Source organism: Vanessa atalanta, chromosome 13 (assembly GCF_905147765.1).
Source record: "Vanessa atalanta chromosome 13, ilVanAtal1.2, whole genome shotgun sequence".
Lineage (NCBI taxonomy): Eukaryota > Metazoa > Arthropoda > Insecta > Lepidoptera > Nymphalidae > Vanessa > Vanessa atalanta.
Window position 1 is genome coordinate 7,071,143 of NC_061883.1, and position 20,583 is coordinate 7,091,725.

Here is a 20,583-nt window from a genome sequence, read left to right on the forward strand (position 1 = left end):
AATTTTCATTTGATTACAATTTAATTTTTTATTTTCTTCAATGAATTTAATCATAAGTTATTTTTCAATATCCGAGCGATCGATTTCGATTAAGCTACCTACAGCCGTATTAGTATCATCAAAGCATAATCTCTGATAGGAAATAATTATTTCGTTTAAACCAATCACGGTTATACACATATCTGAATTAAAAGTTAGATAAATGTATAAAAACTATGTTACTTACCAGTAACTTGTCTCGTTATTGCGCGGGGAGAATAGGAGTCTACATAAAATGGTAACGAGTAAACATATCACTCTCATCGTCATATATCAGCCGAATTACGCAAAAACTCTAATAAGTACGTATATATCTTGCTCATTTACTATCCTGACTATTAGTGAAAACCTTATGAAAATCCGTTCATTAGTTTCTGATATATTCAGATGTAGAGAAGTGAACTAACTTTGCGTACTCTTAGATATAAAATTGTCACTAACACCAATATTTATAGACAACATCCTAAACTTACAAAAAAGACGCGAAAAGTTACGGACGGCTGTCATGCCAACTAATACATTTAAGGTTAAGATACACCTTACCTGTGACCAAACTTCTGTGAAATCCTTTAGTTGCAGTTATCGTATATGTAACAGTCCTTAAGTGAAAATAAATTCATACGGCTGAGCGTATAAGCCGAATTAAAAGATGATTAAAATCAAATACGAAATGGATGCTCACGATACGAGCACGTACGTTTAATGAGATATAAATCAGTAATACAGTAGTGCTTATAAGTATCAGATGATAAATTTGAATATCGCCCGGGCTCAGTCGACCTTTAACATTAATCAATCCATTATATGATAATGCCCTGCGCCTATCATGCAATTGACATATTTACATAAACTATCAGCTGTGGTAAGCGACTCGTTTTAATATAAAAATATAATTGAACTATCCTTCTAACGTATTTACTCGTGATAAAGTATTTAAAAAACAAAAAGCAGTTGAATATGAGTGTGTATAAAACTTAAATTGTGTCTGGCAGCATGCCTGGTATGTTCCATGTTTTAAACTTGCCTTTAAAATATCAAATAGGTATTAAAGATAAGACACCTATGCTATCGAAGTCTGTGGCGAAAAAAATATAACAATTTAAAATACGTGAGTATTATATGAGCCGAGATGGTCCAGTGGACAGAACGCGTGTATCGTGCGGTGAAGGAAAATATCGTGAGGGAAGTTGCATATGTCTAATTAATGTACACGTCAATCGATATTAAAACGCTATATAATATATTGGGAGATTTTACGATTTAAAAAAAGTATCACCTCTAGAATAATTAAAAAATATATATATATATTTAATTTCCGTATCGAAATATTGGCTAAATTACTAGCTTTATTTTAATTAATTCAAGCTGAAGGCTTTATATAATAAGCTTATTTTGAAAAGCTCTGAACCGGTATGAATGATTCATCATCAAATATCAACTTTCGTTATTAACAAACACAAAGCGCTATATGTAATGTATTAACGCGTGCATTTAAATTATAATTAACAACTATAATACAGTAATGAAAATATGGCTATAAATCTTTCATGCTACTAAAATTATAATTAGACGGTTAACAATAATTTTATATGTTGAATTGATGTTGCAAGCTAAAATAACAGGTTTAGGTTGTCCCCCTGCCGGACTAGGGCAAGAAGTCTTATTGAAGAAAAGGTTTTGAGCTTTGCATCATTACAAAATAGTGACGATAAGTCGTCACTGCGTAAGCGCAGCTGATTTTCTTTCAATGCATGCAGGTTCCTTCAAGATACTTTCCTCCACCGCCGAGCACGAGATGAAGTATAAACACAAAATAAGCACGTGACAATTCAGTGGTGCTTGCCTGGGATCGAACCCGCAATCATCGGTTAAGATATACGCTCGTCTATTGTTATCTGCTATCTCCTTACAAAAACTAACTACAGCCCATTACAACCACCATACGAAATAAATAATATTTAACATCGAATTTGTGCGATATCATTGGTCGAAAGTTTGAATAATCTATAATATTCAATATGGGTTAGCGAACAATAGGGTTTTGAATGTCGACGAAACTGTTATCGGAACTTTGGAAGTAAAATTAAAGTGGGAACATACGTATTTAAGTGGAATAGCCGTATTATAAATAGATCAAGAAAATCAAAAATTGTGTTTAGCGCATAATATAGCAGAGCTTGCAGAGCAGAGAGATTAAAAAACTTTATTCTTTTTTTATTTTGCAAAAGGGTATAACTAATTTATTTACATTAAGATTTTTTTTTTAATAAAATATCATACTATATCGTAAAAACAATGTTTGTAACAGTCATCTCTTTTCTATTACAAAACCCCAAAAATAACATTAAGTTACAAAATTAAATATAAACCTTCTTCCATATAATGGGTTAATAAAAGCAAGCTTTTCAAATTTAATCAGCTAATGCATCCGAGATCCTGTGGTTTACACTGGAGGTATACGTACGATATCTTGACATCGGTACCGATTATGTGAAAATACTACATTAAAGGTATTTTGGTGGGAGCAGTGATCTTTATAAAATGAGTTTCTTAACATAATATTATGCAGTCTCAGTTTAGTTTAAAGGCGATAAAATAGTTTATAATCGAAAAAAAATTTAAATGTTCAATGGGATTTGTTTTTTTTTTTTTTTATTTACAATACGAATTAAGACCAAGAAATGAGCTACATGATTATTTACCTAAATCAAAAATTATTATGTATAAAAAAAAAACATCTATCCTTGCATCGTTAAAGCCCTGCCGATCCTACGATCCAAGACCTTATATTCCTCGTGCTTGTAACCACACTCACTCACTCACCTCCTTTCAAATCAGAACACAACAATGCGAGGTAGAGTGTATCAGATGAGTGAGTCGTATCTAAATGGGCTCGTACAAAGCCCTATCAGCTTTATAATACGAGATATCTCGTAGGCGATAATTTATCTAAACAATTGTTGTATGGGCTTCATTTCAATCGAATCAGACAATATCGCATGGGCTTCATTCTATGCGATAATCGAATTCAACAATCGTATGTTTATTACCTGACTAAAAGATTGTTAAGTGGGGTCGGCCATTATGCGGAACCGGGAGTGCTCGGTGACATACGATTTCACATTACATGGGTTTTACAAGTCACGTGTGCTAATGAATCCACTCGGTTGAATAGGTTTTTGTGTATAGAAAGAAAACAGTTTACATTACACATTTAAAATTTTAATTTGTAACTTTTGTATAATGTCTTATTATACACTAGTATTGTATATTATCGAAATCTTTTAAACGAAAATCGCCTAATTTATTTTGTACTTATAGTAAGATATCACTGAAGTGAGTTTTGATTACCTTTTTAAATATAATTATTTTAATATTTACGTATTAATGTATAAATTCTTGAGTATTAAAGGAGAATCATCATAACTAACGATTAAATTGATATTATTTAAATACTAACTATAATTTAACGTTAATATAACATACTACAAAGGTACTCAAACGAGTAATAGCATTAATATAAAAAAAAAAACATTATTTTGAAAATAAGTGCGTTCATACCACAGCTGTCCCTAAAATAGTACCAATTCTAACAACGTAGGTTAGATGTAATGAAATTATGGCTCCCAAAGGGCTTCCCACCCCATGGGCTGCGAAGTTAAGGGAAAATCAGGTCAGCTTTGTCATTTCTTGTAAAGGTACAAGAGACTTATGACGAATAGGAATTTGTAACATACCCTTCTCAGAAATTATGCAAGCGCAACGAATTTGTTATACATATTATAATGAACCAAATCAACTTAAGATACATTTCTAAATTCGAGGACGTGAAGTTTATTACTCCATAAAGTGCTTAAATACGACATGAATATGTTAAAATAATATCATATACATATTACCATCATATATAAACGCACAATCATCAATCCCAGAAGACGCTGTTAGTTTCGAAAAAGGATTTAGTATATTATAATTTAATACACCGATACAACTAATTTGTAAATCAGATATTTAACAGTCATTAGTACTTTGCAGTTTTCTCATATAACTAATGTGCTGTCACGAAGTACTTTATAAAATTGTTAAGCTATTTTAATTAGATTTAAAAAATCGTGTATAATTATTGTTAGTTGTACTCAATACACAAACAGACATATTTGAAAAATGGGATGTTTTATTTAATAAAAATACGATAACATGTTTAAATTATTAATAATAAAATTTATAATACATCAAATTTTATTTGTTAGTTCTTCTAGCTAATATAATGTACGTTGATATGTGAAAGGATATTTAATTTTATCCGTAATCAAAATATTATATATAAAATATTTTAAGTTATTATTCTTGCTAGCTTTAAGCGAAAGAATCTAAAATTTTGATGATAGCTAACTGGGATAATAGACATTTAAATTTTAATTGGTCGAAGGGCTTTGTGCAAGCTCGTTTGATAGGTACAATACGCTGATCTATCGAGATATTCTACTGTCAAACAGCAATACTTAGTATGGTTGTGTTCCCGTTTGAAGAGTGAGTGAGCCAGTCTATCTACAGGAACGATCAATATAATATCCCAGTTTCCTAGGTTGGTCGGTCGGTGCGTCTACCTACACCACTAAAAATAATTTTAATGACGATTATACACGACATAGATGGTCATAGAAATGTGTTTTGATATTTAACTGATTTATTTATGTACTATTAGTTCTAGGAATTATCACATTTATTAATCATGTTTAAATATTTCATCCTGATCTTATACGTTTAATTCATTAAATTCTGACATATATCACAGATTGAAAGTAAATGATTCAAACATTATCAATATAAGGAGGACACTCATAATAATAATCATAATGTCCTACTGGTGGACAAAGGCCTCTTTCCCCATTTAAGAAGAAGGTTTTAGAGCTTACTCCACCACGCTGCTCCTATGCGAGTTGGTGGATACACGCATATCCACCATTTACAGGTTTCCGCACAATGTTTTACTTCACCATCACGTGATGGATTATAAATACAATTAAGCTCGATTAAGAAAATTCCATTTTAAACATAGTGACACTCTTGTGGATAAACGTAAAATTGTGGTTACGAGTATAATAGTGTGGGTGCATATTGATTACGCCATGCAAGTAACTCATATCGATGTTTATTTTATTTTTGTTTATACTAGTTTTAGGGATAAAAATATACCAAAAATAGGCAGAACTAAATATTGAAGTCACGTTTTGCTGGCATAATGTTTGGGGGCGGAGTTGTAGCTGAATTTCGAAGAAAGCGCCTTAATCGACTTAAATCGGCATACGGCAGACTATGTGTTGACTTTGATGTTTTGTTATGGTTAATTTTAATATGCTCAGGAATATTCCTACTACTGTACTGTACCTTTGTTTGTTTAATTATTTTATTATCTTAAAACTAATTCAGTTCTTTCGATTTTTGAAATGATTATTGTCTCTGCTCACAGGTACGCATAATTTTTAAATTATTTCAAAATTCAAGTCGTCACGGAATTTCATTGACAGTTATAATTATACTTTAATCGCAAGCCGAATGAAGAAACTTAATTTAAACTTTTACCCAAGTTTGTGTAATGTTCGTAGTGAAACTTTTTGAATAATTGAGTGACTATTTACGAAATTCATTATTTCAAAATTTTATCTTTGTACAATTTAGTCACGTATAAATTTGGTTGACCACACAAAATAGATTAGTTTAGTTTTATTAAATACTAAATAACCGTTTTTATATCACACGAGTAAGAGATTAATTTCTACTAGGCTTAAGCCCTTAATAGACTTAAAGTATGATACATAAATAAATAAATATCTATCAGTATTATTTAGAGGTAAGTAAACCATCTCGAAGCTGATCTAGTGCTTGGTCTGATATACATTAAATAACGAGCAAAAACGATGTTATAAACTCTAAAGGAAAAGCACTTGCTCTCCTTTCAGTGTCTTTCTCCGTGTACGTGTCGCACACGTACACTAAATCTTATATGCAAAAAGGGATTCCGGTATATAAATTTGACTAGAAGACTATTTACCATGATAGTTGTCAGATGTGTGCAGTTTTTATTACGAATAAGGTATTTCGAGAACCGAAATGTAAACAGGGTTACTGTTTACACGTTCTACTATTACTACTGAGATTTTCTGGGTAAAAAAATCTAATAAGTTTTTATTGTTCCGACCCCGCAGTTGAACATAGTACCACGCTAAGGATCTGCAACCTTATAAGCTAATTTAGTAAAAGCAACGAGGTTATTATTCTTTATAATGTTGGTACGATTTCGTTTTCACTGTATAATATCATCATTAACGTCACGTGACCACGATTGTTAGTAATGTGATTGCTGAACAATAGCTGTGTTTGATTAATAATCTTAGTGTTCTTTATTTGAACCCTAATGTGTTTCGTTCTATATTTAAATAACCTTTCCCTATGAGTTTTCGCATAGCCTTATACATAAATGTAAAGCAATGTCATTTTTTTTTCATAATTTATTTGGTTTGTTTTCACTGAGATCATGGTATGTATGTAATGCAAAGGTAAGAAATATCTGGAACTAAAATACAGACATATTAAAATTTGATATAACAATTATAAATAATATTATATAACAATGGCACGGACAGCACGTCTGTGGAGAAATTATAATACAAAAAAAAAATAAAGGATAAAATGTTGATAGACTGTATGAGGGATGTCATATGGGAGAAGGATATAACTTAGTTTGAGATGAAATGAAATGATTAACGGTGTCTATGATGATAATAATGAAAAACCTTTAATATGTTGACCATAGATACATTTAATATCTCATAGTACGTTTTTATAATGTGTTATAAATAACTATGATTTTAATAAAATTTGTCAAATGCAGTACCACGTATATATATACTATCTACCCCACCCGGCTGCACACGGGTACAATAAGTTACGGTCTATATACAAGTTTCAGATTTAAGAACAAACATAAAAAGAAAAGTTCTTTTTATTTTTTCATCTATTAAAGTTTAAACATTTGGATTTTCCCAACTATAATACGAATGTATTGTACTTATAAACCTCTTGAACAATTATCTGTTTATTGATGAAATGCATTAAAATCCGTTGCGCAGTTTAAAATATGTAAACGTAGGTAATAAACGACCTTGTTTTATACTAAGTAGAGATGTTAACACATAAAAAGTCATATGCACTATAAAAGGAAAGACGCAAACGACTTGTTCCTATAATATAACTCATCAACATTTTTAAACCATTCCGCCTTTGACCTCAATATTCATAACTAATATAAAAATAATACAAACTTGCTCCAATTATAGATTTAATTAAATCTCAAGACACGAAGAAAATCTGTGTAACGAATTAATTATAAAATGATAATATCGTAATAAAAGACGTAACATCATCAAGTTGATTCAGTAACGAAAAGTTTAATAACGTAAATGTAAACGGTAGTTTCAAATGTGCACCTTGACTGAGCTGATCCATTACCGTAACAAGCCACAGGCGAGCAAGTCACCAAACTAATGATCCCGGTTAGTTTTTCTCGAAATAAGTACGTTTATACGCTTCTCCTCATTAAGCAAGTACCGAAATGAACTTGCAGATTATTTTGTGAGGGACTACAGTGACTTTTATATTTGTAAACATTATAGTCACTAACCTATATCTAAAGGACTTTAAATACATATCTATACTTATAAAATAACATGTCATGACTGAATTGAATTTACGTCTAAGGGGGTGTTATAAAATAAACTTTATTTTTGGGATACTGTTTAAAATAGATAGAATAGATACGTATTTAAGAGTTTTCTGGATATTCTACCGTAACGGGTGAAATCCACACCATTGTGGTATACAAAGAGGTTTTAAATTAACGTAATATTTTAAGTTAATCTGTAAATATATTCAACATCTACCCGAGCACAACCGTGGGCAACAGCTAGTTATTATATAAATAGCGAAACAGTTACATTATGAACGTTTTTATTTTGCTCCAAAGGAATAATTACGAATGGATGTATAATATATTCAACATTATGTACAACGAACAAAATATTTAAAATCATCATATCTCAGACTACTGCAGCCGTCTGAGATATCGCTATGGAATTATGCATCGAATATTAACGCGCAACGAAGATTATTTTATTGTGTATTTGCATCTAAAAATTGTCAACTGTAATGCAACTGCAATTTCAAAGCGGCAAAGTTAAAATATTCATACTGTATCCATTAAGTTTCATTTCATGTTAAGCTACTAGTATGCTATTGCATATAAACAAATCAAGCACCATATTATACATTAAACGTTTTTTTTTTTTCATTTTCTTATTTATGACCAGTACGAATGTTCTTTCAAAGTATTTGAAAATACACTTCAATGACTAAGAATATAAAAACTCCTTAGATCGCTGATAGTAAAATAAAGCTTTAAAAATATTTGTTTAATATTAATTGTTAGTATAGTTTTTAGGTAGGAAGACAAACATGTTACGTAACACGCAATCGTTGACGAAAACGCTGTCTGTGTAGCTTGCAGGACAATTTTATTAAATTATTGCTTTAGTTGCGGTTATTACTAATGGGGTCTGGAAGTGGGTGCATCAATCATATTCTCATCCACTTTATGTCAACATCAAATTTTGATACAGCGTGATTGATTGCCGTTTTACGTTGAACGTGTAGAAACCCAGAGTAGTGTTCCGTCAAACTTAAACTGTCTTCGAGAAACTATGACCCTAGTATAAAAGTGATTAAGATATCTATATATTATTACCATATAAATCAACGTTCGTAAGTCGTAGACTTTGCTTTACGGTGTAAAAATAAAAAATGAACGGAGGTCTCCCGTCAGCATTCCCGGCGGCTAAGGCGACGACACAAAACGAAGAAATAAGATTTCCTCCACGAGTAGAAATACTTAAGACAGAACGGTTCAAGAATTGCACATTGTTAGCAGTTTGTATACATAATTGTTGAAACTTTTCCATGAATTTTAAACAAGTGTACGTATAGTTCAAAAATGCTTATTCCCTTTCTTTTATAACTTCGTTCTGCTTACATAGAAAACTCTTTAACACTCCACACAATCAATATTAATATGGAACACCAAATCTGAATTGCATTTAATAAAGGAAATAAAAGAATCTTCTCGGCTGGTAATCAGGCGAATGTTACAATACGGTTAATTATACGTATGACAACTTCACGACCGCGAGAGTCGGGCCTCCCCGGAAAAATGTACCTCTCATGAAATTTAATGTGAAAATAACTTGACACGACGCCAAAACCACGCCTGAATTATTTATGTGGCACTATTTTAATGGCGTACTCCTTCGTTCATTACAGTAAAAGTGTTTCTTAATTTTGTATGCTAACTCAGTATTCCAATCTACTGTCGTACGCTGCCATTAAAATGAAGTATGGAGCATGACTCAGGGATATTTTGCGGGGAAAAATACGGAATGCGAAAATTTAAGAGCCTTAACGATTTACTCGTATTTTAATATATTTCTATTACCAAGCAGTAATATATTCGAAGAGTTCAACATCGTTTTTATGCATTAAAATGTTTTATGTGTCATTTAATTTAGAACTTCGATAAAATTATTGTAATCAACGATTTTATATTAAATCATAACAATAAACAACAATATCTTTCAAACAAACAAGTTTATTCTCGCTTCAATCATGATATACAGTAGGACAATAAGCTGATAATTCTGGCGCAAGTAACAATAGATCTAAGAGTAGGCTGAGACGATCCTAGCACACTGCGTAGGCATTTTGCGCCATTGGAATAAATCAATCGCCTACGCCAGGGGTGCGCAGGCGACCCTATAAACTTCAATATAAATATTTAAAAAAAAACATTACTATATAGTCAGCCGATATGACTTAGTAGTCGAGATATGTAAACCTTAATAGAATATAGGTTTAAGGCAGGGTACTAAATGTGCTTATCTAAAGATTAGAATTACTCATACTCAGCAATGAAGCATCAACGTGACGCGTATATACCAATCTATACTGAGCAACGTCGTGGATTTAGTTCCTTAAGAAGGAAAGGCGGCCATAACCTAGCCGTGTGGTATTTGGGTACTCCCAGGCTGTTGAAACATTGACAAACTTTTCGTTTCATATTATATAACGTAAGTATTCGTTTATATATTTTTGTAACGTAAAACAAGAAGTAACATGATAACGTATAAATATTTACAAAACGTAACATGATTAATCCTATAAAAATAACCGTAATTCGTTACAGTCCCATCAAAACAACATTCGCATTGTTCATTTCGTGAGTAACAGCAGCGATTCCTCATTCAAAATAAATACTTGCTTAATAAATTCAGTTCCTAGAGATATCGCCAAGTCAATGGCAAACAGTGGGACGAAAATGTTATGTAAACACCAGGAGTATCTGAGCTCCTGGCCTCGGGTCGTCCTACTGAATAAATAACGCCACAGCGAAAGCAAACTCAAACAAAAGTAAATTTATTCACCAAATACGGCGATTAATACACGATCTCAGGACAGATTTATATTTCTCGAGGCTATACGCATTGTTTGGATCCATTGTTTCTGAACGATTTTCGTTTTGTCGAGACTCACAAGTTACTTTGAACGCAGATCGTGTCTTTACTGTATGCATGTTAAATTAAAGATGGATGTTTAAGTTGCGTTTACTTTATACACATAACGTTAAAGTAAAACTATTTATTGTGAAGTCATGAATTAAATATGTACTAGGTTTAACTTGGTAGGTCTGTAATGGTAATTTTATTGAAATTTGTGGATATTTTTAATAATTATAGGCAAATATGTTTACATTTATTTAACGTGCGATCTATGTATATAAAATAATATAAATGAAAAAAAAATTGCTGCCATGTAAAATCCTGCAAAATTACAAGTACTAAAAGTTTTAATTAAATTTGACGATGTTACCGACAACTATATATTTAACTGATCAAATAGACGCATTTCGATAAAACCTCGTTAAAAAGTATCGATAAATTACAAATGCTAAATTGAATAATAAATAAAACTTTTGCAACATTTTATTTACAGCAATGCAATTATTAATTATTTATCAACATCTAATTGTTATGAATAATATTTCAATGGTTTTTTGTTAATAAAAAAATAAAAAGGATTTTGCAATTGAAACCTGGCTGACAGAATCGTTTTAATAAGATGGCAAAGCATACAAAATAAATACGAAATATTTTGAAAAATTGAATTCATTGTGATTCAGACCAAAGAATACATTAATTTAAAATTACTTTCTATAAGCGTGGGTGAGGCTTCGTTGAAGGGTTTCATAATAATATGGTTTCTTAACGTCGATTAAAATCTATACTGAAAAATATTAATGAGAAATATAATACACGTTTTACTAATTATTTATGTAACAGCCTCGTTTTATATATCTATAATACGCTAAAATATTCCGTTATGTATCAAAATTCAATGTTTTTGAAATTATGTAAAGCTTAAAAGTAATTTAAATGTCACACTAATAACAAACTCGGTAAAGGCCGTATATAAAAACATATTCCGCCACACCACTCTAACGCGGGTTGTTATATTTATATTTGTTTTTTGATGATTTTTTTTTAACTGCCAGTTACAATATGAATTACAAATTAAACATTTAAATATTTAATAGTGCTTGTCTAGCTGTGCTGGGTATCCATGTGTTATAGGAACACAAGTTCTACCTACGGGGCCATTAAATCTATGTCATTATACATCAACGAAAAGAAACTAATTTGTACATTAATTATCTGTATTTCTTACCATAAATCACTTTTAATTATTTTTTTCGCGACACTGAAAACTCTGTGGTTACATAACTGCCATTAAAAATAGGCAAAATATCGTCTCTTTTCCCGTTTCCAATTCCTTTTGTTTTGATTTCGGCTTCAAAGGCGAGTTGTGCCGACCGACAGGCACATTTCACGAATATGCACTCCCTTGTATTGATAATACGTCGCACAAAGAGAGTATTTCCATCGTTTCCCACGATTTGAGACCAAATGATTAAGCTATATATCGTGAAATTTCGGTTTTGTATCTGTTTTGGTATGTTTCTAGGTGATTACTATTGGATTTTCATACCTAATGATGAATTACTTGATCATGATGATGCTTTGATCGTTTTTATTATTTAATTGAAGCACTAAAATAAATTTAAACTTCTTATACCACCCATGGGCCGTCAAACATGAACTCAAAGATGTTCTTCATAGTAGTAGTAATAATAGCTCACTTACTACTCAGAGCGAAATGAATAAATAAATTATCCTTCCAAACAGAAGTTTCGAATAATTTCTAATCATTAAACGTAAATTGTACTTACTATAACACATCATTTTTCAATTTTCACTTTTTATTACGTCCTAAATCAATTTTAATACGTTTTATTTTAAACCTTAAATCAATCAAATAACCTATTATATAAAACGAAAATAATAACGATCTTATGACGTCATACATCATTATAATGTAATGCTCATTTGATATTCGTTTAAACAACTCAAGCAATACTAATTTAATGAAACAGTAAAAACAATCCATTATGATTCAGGAGCTTTTGAAAAAATAGACGCCGTGTTGCTGTCATAAAGGAAAATCAGCTTTCAACGGAAATTGAAGTTCCGTAGCCCGGGGCGCGGGCGCAGACCGGAAGTGCCCCCATTAACTTCACTTCTAACGCTGCAATTATAGCAATTATGTGTAATGTCCCGATTTGATATTTATGAATTGTTTAAAAATTATCCTTAACAATTCGTTTGAATTATTTAATATATAAAGAGAAATATTTGAAGGCGATTTTCGAACAGAACACGGCACGATTCTAACTCTCCTCATTGACAATGATCTGTCTGATTAGGTTCTAGCAAGAGAGTTAGGTTTATGAAGGAACTTTTGCTTTCCTTAGTAAAAATGTTTCTTTAGTCGACTACTTGAAATAAATTTATTGACGCTTGCAACTTGTACTGTGTGTCTGAAGTAATATCATATTGCGTGAGAAATGTTTTTCTCTTAATATGTAAATATACGAATATTTAATTAATTATTAATAGTTCTCTCAAAATACGTATATACCATTACCTAATTGGACTTATCTAAATTGTGATTTTAGCTGAGTTATAAATGACTGACTAAGCCAGTGTTATTACACTAACAAATTATATAATATAATTATTTATTAATACCATTAGATTGTAATTTATATCGCGAGATTATAAACTGCCGAAATATTATAAACGGGGATTTAACTGAAAATAAAACGTCAAAAAATTCGATAGTTTATTATATTTCGGTTACGTTAGGTTAGTTTTTATAATTTAACTTGAATTAACTTCGGTAGATTACATTACCGAAAAGTAATGCGTTAAATTGTAAGCAGTATGTAACGGTTCACAATCTTTCGACAGTCCACAATCTCGCGAGATAGATTATAATCTAACGGTATTTACAATTTTATGGTGACATATATAAAGAGATTGAAAGAGAGAAGTATTTGAAAAGTTATAAGCAGTGCTTATTGAAGAAAAGAAGAAAGCGATCTCTTGATAACCGCGAGTTCAAATTGCATTACAGGCTTGAACGTGCTTAATAACTTTTGTTAATTTAGTTCATGCTCAGTGTTAATGAAAAATATTGTATTGAAACTTGTACGTGTTAAATGAAATTTAGGTATATGTGCCAAATTTCTTAACATCTTGAACGTTCGCGCATTTTACTAACATTATTAACATTTTATTTACATATTAACTAATATAGAACTTGTTTTTTTTTTAAATGAATACTATATTCTAGCTTGTGAAAAATATAAATGAAAAAAAAAGACGTTATAGGAATAAATTATTATTTCATGTATTATCTGTATAGTAGTTAGTAGTTATCAGCACAGAATCGGTTATGTGGAACTGGCTTAAAATTCAGTTAAAAGGTTTGATCCACACATACGAACAGGTGAAATAAAATAGTAGCTTATAAACATCAACATGAACAGTCGATAAAAGTTGATTAAAATGAGCTGGCAGTTTGTAAGTAACGCCTTTCAAATACAAAACGGCAACCTCTAAAACTGAAATGTTAGTAACTCTTTAGCATAGTCATATTAAAAGATGAAAATCTGTTTGCATATTAATTAATAATCCATATCATACACAACCTTATACCCGTCATTTATTATTCATGAATAAAAATAATAAATGGTCTATATAATAACTATTCACTACAATTTGTTTATCAGTAAAGTTAATTATAATGTTATTATGTATTAAATATAATGTATTAGTTATTATATTTTTTTATTATATAATTTTAAACGTAATCTTCTATCTATTATTTTTTAAGTGAGACATCTTAAGGACGGGTAAACCGCTTTGTTACGTAACGCGTTACGCTACGAGTTCTGGGAAGACAGACAGAAGCACATAAATGAACGTATGATATACTACCCTATGTCCCATTGCCTCGTACTGGAGCAGTGTTAGGGAATGCTCCAAATGATGATCATTAGAGAAGACAATATGGGTTTGCCCAGAAATTAATCATTTAAGGGCTGTCTCGCTTCACTCATTTTTAAATATTCTTTATTTGTAACACACGCTTCCTGATATACAAATAAGATAAATAAAACTGTATCTTATATAGAACAGTATAGATATAGAATGTGTTCAGGAGAAAATTAAAAAATAATTTGATTAAAAAAATTGTATTGACATTCTGTACATCCGCACAAACGAGGCATGAGGGTAAATGGACATAAGCTCGCTCGGTGTAAAACTTTAAAGTTAGTTTTAAACGAAATTAAGTGTACAATACGTTTATAAGCTTGAAGAAGGTTAAGTATATTAAATGGCTCGGGCGATAGCGTTAGTAATAAGTGGATTTAAAACAGTAAACATTACAAGTACGTTGGACACAAATAAATAGATTTAGAATTAGCTCGATATATTAAATAGATTGTGTTTCTCTGCAAAGTATAATTAATGTTTCATATTAAGCTGAATTTATTATTTATTATTAAACTAGTAAAATACTGCTACTCGATATTTCGATTGCGTATCTTTGATAACAATATTACTTGAGAATTTATTCCAATTTAATGTAAAACAATACGATGATTTAAAAATACATAAATAGCGATGATAATGGTAAATTAAATATACTGCTTGCATGCATGCTTTATTTAAAAAATACTTGCTCCCTAAATACCTGAGCTTAACCAGTTTCCTCTAAACATTTCCGAAAGGGGAACGCGAGTGATCACGTGACCGCATTTAATGGACATTCCTAAAGAAATAATCAGAAGCTGAGCAATTTATATTTTTTTATTCTTATTATCATTTGTAAAAATAAAGACAGATAAACAAACAACCTTGGTTCATTCACTCCAAGTGGTAGCCCCCCATAGATTAGCATTGTAAGACAAAGACAACTATAGTAACCAAAATATGATGTTCTATGCTGAACTCGCCCTTCAAAACAAAATACAAAACCTTTTTTATTTTTTTATTTTTTTTTTTTTTTTTTATGTCATAAGGTGGCAAACGAGCAGGAGGCTCACCTGATGGAAAGTGACTACCACCGCCCATGGACATCTGCAACACCGGGGGGCTTGCAGGTGCGTTGCCGGCCTTTCAGGAAAGAGTACGCTCTTTTCTTGAAGGTTCCCAAGTCGTATCGGTTCGGAAAAATCGCCGGCGAAAGCTGGTTCCACAGAGTGGTTGTGCGAGGCAGAAAATGTCTTAAAAATCGCGCTGTTGTGGATTTTCGGACATCTAGGTGGTGCGGGTGATATTTGGAATTTTGACGAGATGTCCGAAGGTGAAATTCAGCAGCCGGGATTAATCCGAACAATTCCTCGGAACATTCCCCGTGATAAATTCTGTAGAAGATGCAGAGCGATCCAACATCTCTACGCAAAGCCAAAGGATCAAGCAGATCGGAAAGGGCTTGATCGTCGATAATTCGAGCCGCTCTACGTTGGATACGGTCAAATGGAAGGAGCTGGTACTGGGGAGCACCCGCCCAGAGGTGAGAGCAGTATTCCATGTGAGGCCGAATTTGCGCCTTGTATAGTCTTAGACGATGGGCCGACGTGAAATACTGTCTTGCCTTGCTGAGCACACCAAGCTTTTTTGATGCCAATTTGGCTTTGCCTTCCAATTGACCGCGGAACTGAACGAGACTCGAAACATCAACGCCAAGTATTCCGATACTAGCTGTAGCGGCTAACGGAATGTTCTCGAATCGTGGAGATACGACAAATGGTGTTTTTTTAGCAGTTAACGCGCAAACTTGCGTCTTTTTGGGGTTGAAGTGAACTAGGTTTAGCCGACCCCAGTTCGAGACTTTGTTTAACGAAGACTCGATTTCAGATACAAGTTTGTTCCGGTTTTCTTCGACATTTTCCCGAGAAATATTAGCACGGCCGGTGTATGAGGTGTCTACGGTGCTGTCGTCTGCATAGCAATGAATGTTACTGATTTGCAACAAGTCATTGATATGCAGAAGAAACAGAGTGGGTGATAGAACGCAGCCTTGTGGAACACCAGCATTGACGAATTTTAAGTCAGAGCATGCACCGTCGACAACGACCTTGATGCTCCGATCTGCCAAAAAACTGGTAATCCAATTGCATAATTTCCCGGGAAGCCCATAGGAAGGAAGCTTCGAAAGAAGCGCTTTGTGCCACACGCGATCGAAGGCCTTCGCTATGTCCAGACTGGCTGCTAATGCCTCCCCTTTGCTCTCAACTGCTTCCGCCCATCTATGAGTAAGGTAAACTAGAAGATCACCGGCTGAGCGACCCCGACGGAAACCGTACTGGCGGTCGCTAATCAGCTGGTACTCCTCTAGGTACCGCAGGAGCTGGCAGTTTATAATGGACTCCATTACCTTGGAGAACAAGGAGGTGATGGCTATAGGCCTATAATTGGACGGGTCTGAGCGGTTGCCCTTTTTAGGGATCGGATGCACCAAAGCAGTCTTCCAGGAGTTCGGGACGACGCCGAATGCATAGGATTGCCGGAAAAGACGCGTTAAGACCGGCGCCAACTCGGGAGCACAAGTCCGTAGCACGATTGGAGGGATGCCATCGGGTCCACTCGACTTATGAATATCCAAGGAAAGAAGTGCTTTACGAACTGCACTTTGCCGGAATTTAACCTCCGGCATCGTGGTATCACACCGCGGGATTGTTGGTGGTGACTTTCCTCGGTCATCCAGAGTCGAGTTCGCTGCGAAGAGAGAGCCTAAAAGATCAGCCTTCTCCTTCGCTGTATGGGCCAATGACTCACCGTCCTTGTGCAGAGATGGTAAGGAAGGCTGACAGAAATTCCCTAAGACAGCCTTGGCGAGAGACCAGAACGCACGTGTTCCTGAAGGGAGGCGCACCAGTCTCTCGCCAATTCTGCCAATGTACTCCGTCTTCGCCTTAGCTATCACGTTTTTGAAGGATCTAGAGGCAGAGTTATTTTACCTTTATTTAGTTGAATATTTACATAAGATTGGGTACCAACACAGACGAAATTGCACAAAGGTGGGTAGTATCATATCAAAAATCAAAGCCAGTAAATATAAAAATATGTTTATTTATTACGAAACTAATACTTATTTGAATTTCCAGACAAATTTGAACATATATAATAATTTAAATCAGGTAGAATTCAAGTAATAAGTATTGTTTACCAATACAAAACAAAAAAACTCAATAGTTACTTATTGATACTAATTATCTACAGCACATTAACCTACTACCGGTTTCGTTATAGCACAGATAAAACTTTACTAGATATATTATAATTAATCAGATATAAACAATTGTTCCAATGTAATCAGTATCGAACAGAGCTATCTCTCTGGTGCCAATATAATTACGCATCTTACAGAACTCACCACTACTTATTTATAATGATTTTATTTAAGTTTATACCTACAATTTTTTCCTCAAAAAAGTTAGTTATGTAAGTAACGTTTACAATTTTCAAAGAAAATATTATCCTGCACAATATTTTCTTTCGTCGTTTTCATCTAAATATTTTAAACTGTGAAACTTTTTTATTTACGAAAAACGTTAAAAATTTATGTTATGTTTATTTCGATGGGGATTAATACTGTTTGAAAAATAAATAAATTATAATTATCACTAATATTTCAGGTATTTTTTAAATATCAACTATAACTTACTGTATATTACAATTATTCTGTATGATATTATACTATGTGAGTTCCATACTATTCATCATGTAATTAATTTTGCATATTAATAATTATTGGAAGTAGTAATTGACGTCATCAAATAAATTGCTTTGTGAAATCGAGGACGAAGTCAAAAACTTTAGTATTAATACTAATTCTACGAAAGTTAATTGATGATGCTATTCCACGTAGACACTATTTAGAATTACGCCCCTATCACAGCTGGGCTTGTGTCCGTACGTTTATTTATTTACACGAACGCGGCTACTGAGCCGGTTTCAATGAAAAACGTATTTTAATCAGGTTCAACACAATAATAAACATTTTCACATAAAAACAATTATTACATCCTTTAAGGGAGAATGTTGATGTGAGGGTTAGAATAAATATATATGAAACAGATGGTGTTATTCTATTCGATAGCGTTCGAAATTTTGTGTATGTAATAGGAACACATGTCAAATTCACGTGTCGAAAGTTGATAAATAAATAAAACTATTAGTTCTCTAAATAAAAACGTATTTATTATAAATGTAGTAATTATTTTAAACGCTTTAAGTAATTTTCTTTTTTTTTTATTAAAATTGGATTTCAATTTAGTTTAAAGAAACTCCCATAGAAATACTTCAGCTATTTCAAATTATCGTTTCAAAGCAAAATTTCTACGCAACTCATTAAAAATAATAAATCTTTCAATGCTCGAAGCTCACGGTTAGAGAAAAAATCTTCGTTGACATTTTATAAAAAGAACATATTTTCTAAGTTTAAATCTGGTAAAACACGCGTCAAGGGATCCATCAAGTTTGCTGTTGATTTCTTAGCCTCTGAATTATTCGAGTGAAGTCGAAATTAAATGCTAGTTAACATTTCTCGAGTCGACTTCACGCTTGGTTTGTCAAAACAGATTTAGGCCGGAGTTGACGGGCTTCCTGAGACTTCCCGCAACACTAAACCGCTGTACGGCCAATATATTGACTTGAGAAAACAGTATAAATAAAAATATTTACTATTATTATTTTAAAGACTCGGGAAGGGTATAACGACCAGATAAATATATACAGATTAATTTGTATTTTATTGTTTATCACGTAATAAAACTACAATAGTTTTCCAATGTTTTTTTAAGATATTTGCTAAGAATAGAATTCAGCGTCACAGTGAGTTGCAGATTTTATTACTTAAAAAAGTAATTGACGGAACATTCGATTTTCCAGTAATTTAGCCGATTTCTAAGGAAATTGAGTTAGTTACAGAGCAAGAAGTCAGTCGGATCGATTTAGAACATTTTAAATCACAATAGATTCAGCAAATTGCGTTGTCAGTGAAAGGCAAATTGCAGACGAAGATAAAAAGTTACAAGATGTAGGCAGAAACTAATCAGGGGCACATTGTTTAAGAAAAAAAAGTCCTATTCATTCCATCATTAAATTGACGATTGCTATTCATTGGCGATGTAAGGAATGGTTAATATTTCTAACCATGGCCATAACAGGTGACCATTTTCTCGCCCGCCTACCTATATTATAAAATAATAATTCGTTAAATAGTATTAATAGAAAGTAACGGATAGTAAATGTTCTACAGCTCCTCTCTTTTTAAGGAAGTCTTGGAGCTTATTTCCTAGGAAGAATATTAGTAACAATTCTGTGATTTTGTCTTCGGCAATTTGAGAAATATATAAAACGGCATTATGCAAAAATATTCCAATATGCTTAGATCGTTTAATTTAACGCAACGCGTTTTAATTCGGTTTTCATCAATAAACAGAGGGATTCAAGAGCAAGGTAAGATATACTATAGATAATACAAGCATATCTTAGTAGAGAAAAGCTGACAATATCAACTTTCTTTTCTGACTGAAATAAAAGTGTTACTAAAATTAATCGTTTTATTTTCCGATGAAATAATATGCGTAAAAATGTATGCATTTCATTTATTTCACAACTTGATCTATTGTAAGGAATCATCACTAAAATATAAAGTAATAATATAGTTTTCCCGTCTGTGTATGGCTTTAAGTCGAAGTACGAAGTGATTTAGGTATAAAGAAAGAGGATTATTCAGTAATCTCGACTGGCGATGTTGAGACACGCGTCCGTGACTCCGAGGCCACATTAAGCCCACATTAGCTCGCCATCGATTGCCATTTGCGAAATTTTTATCTAATCTAAGTTATCTTCTAGGTTTGTCATGATGTTTTTTACAAAAGATCTACGAGTGTCTTATAGAAATGTATTCAAATGTTATCTAAATTTAAAGGGTTCATGGGAATGTTCGAATATGACTTGCGTT

The 20,583-nt window shown here is 32.5% G+C and overlaps 1 protein-coding gene across 3 annotated transcripts in view; it reads right to left on the reverse strand.

The window, feature by feature from the left end:
• The window catches only part of LOC125068093, a 108,015-nt gene that overhangs the window by 11,156 nt on the left and 76,276 nt on the right, over positions 1-20,583 (reverse strand). Inside the window, exon 1 of one of the 3 annotated variants that reach the window (XR_007119766.1) lies at positions 583-709. The exons of the other annotated variants lie outside the window; for them this stretch is intronic. The gene's annotated coding sequence lies outside the window, so the exon portion shown is untranslated. Of the gene's footprint in view, positions 1-582; positions 710-20,583 lie in introns of those variants that run through there. 3 annotated transcript variants of the gene reach the window in all.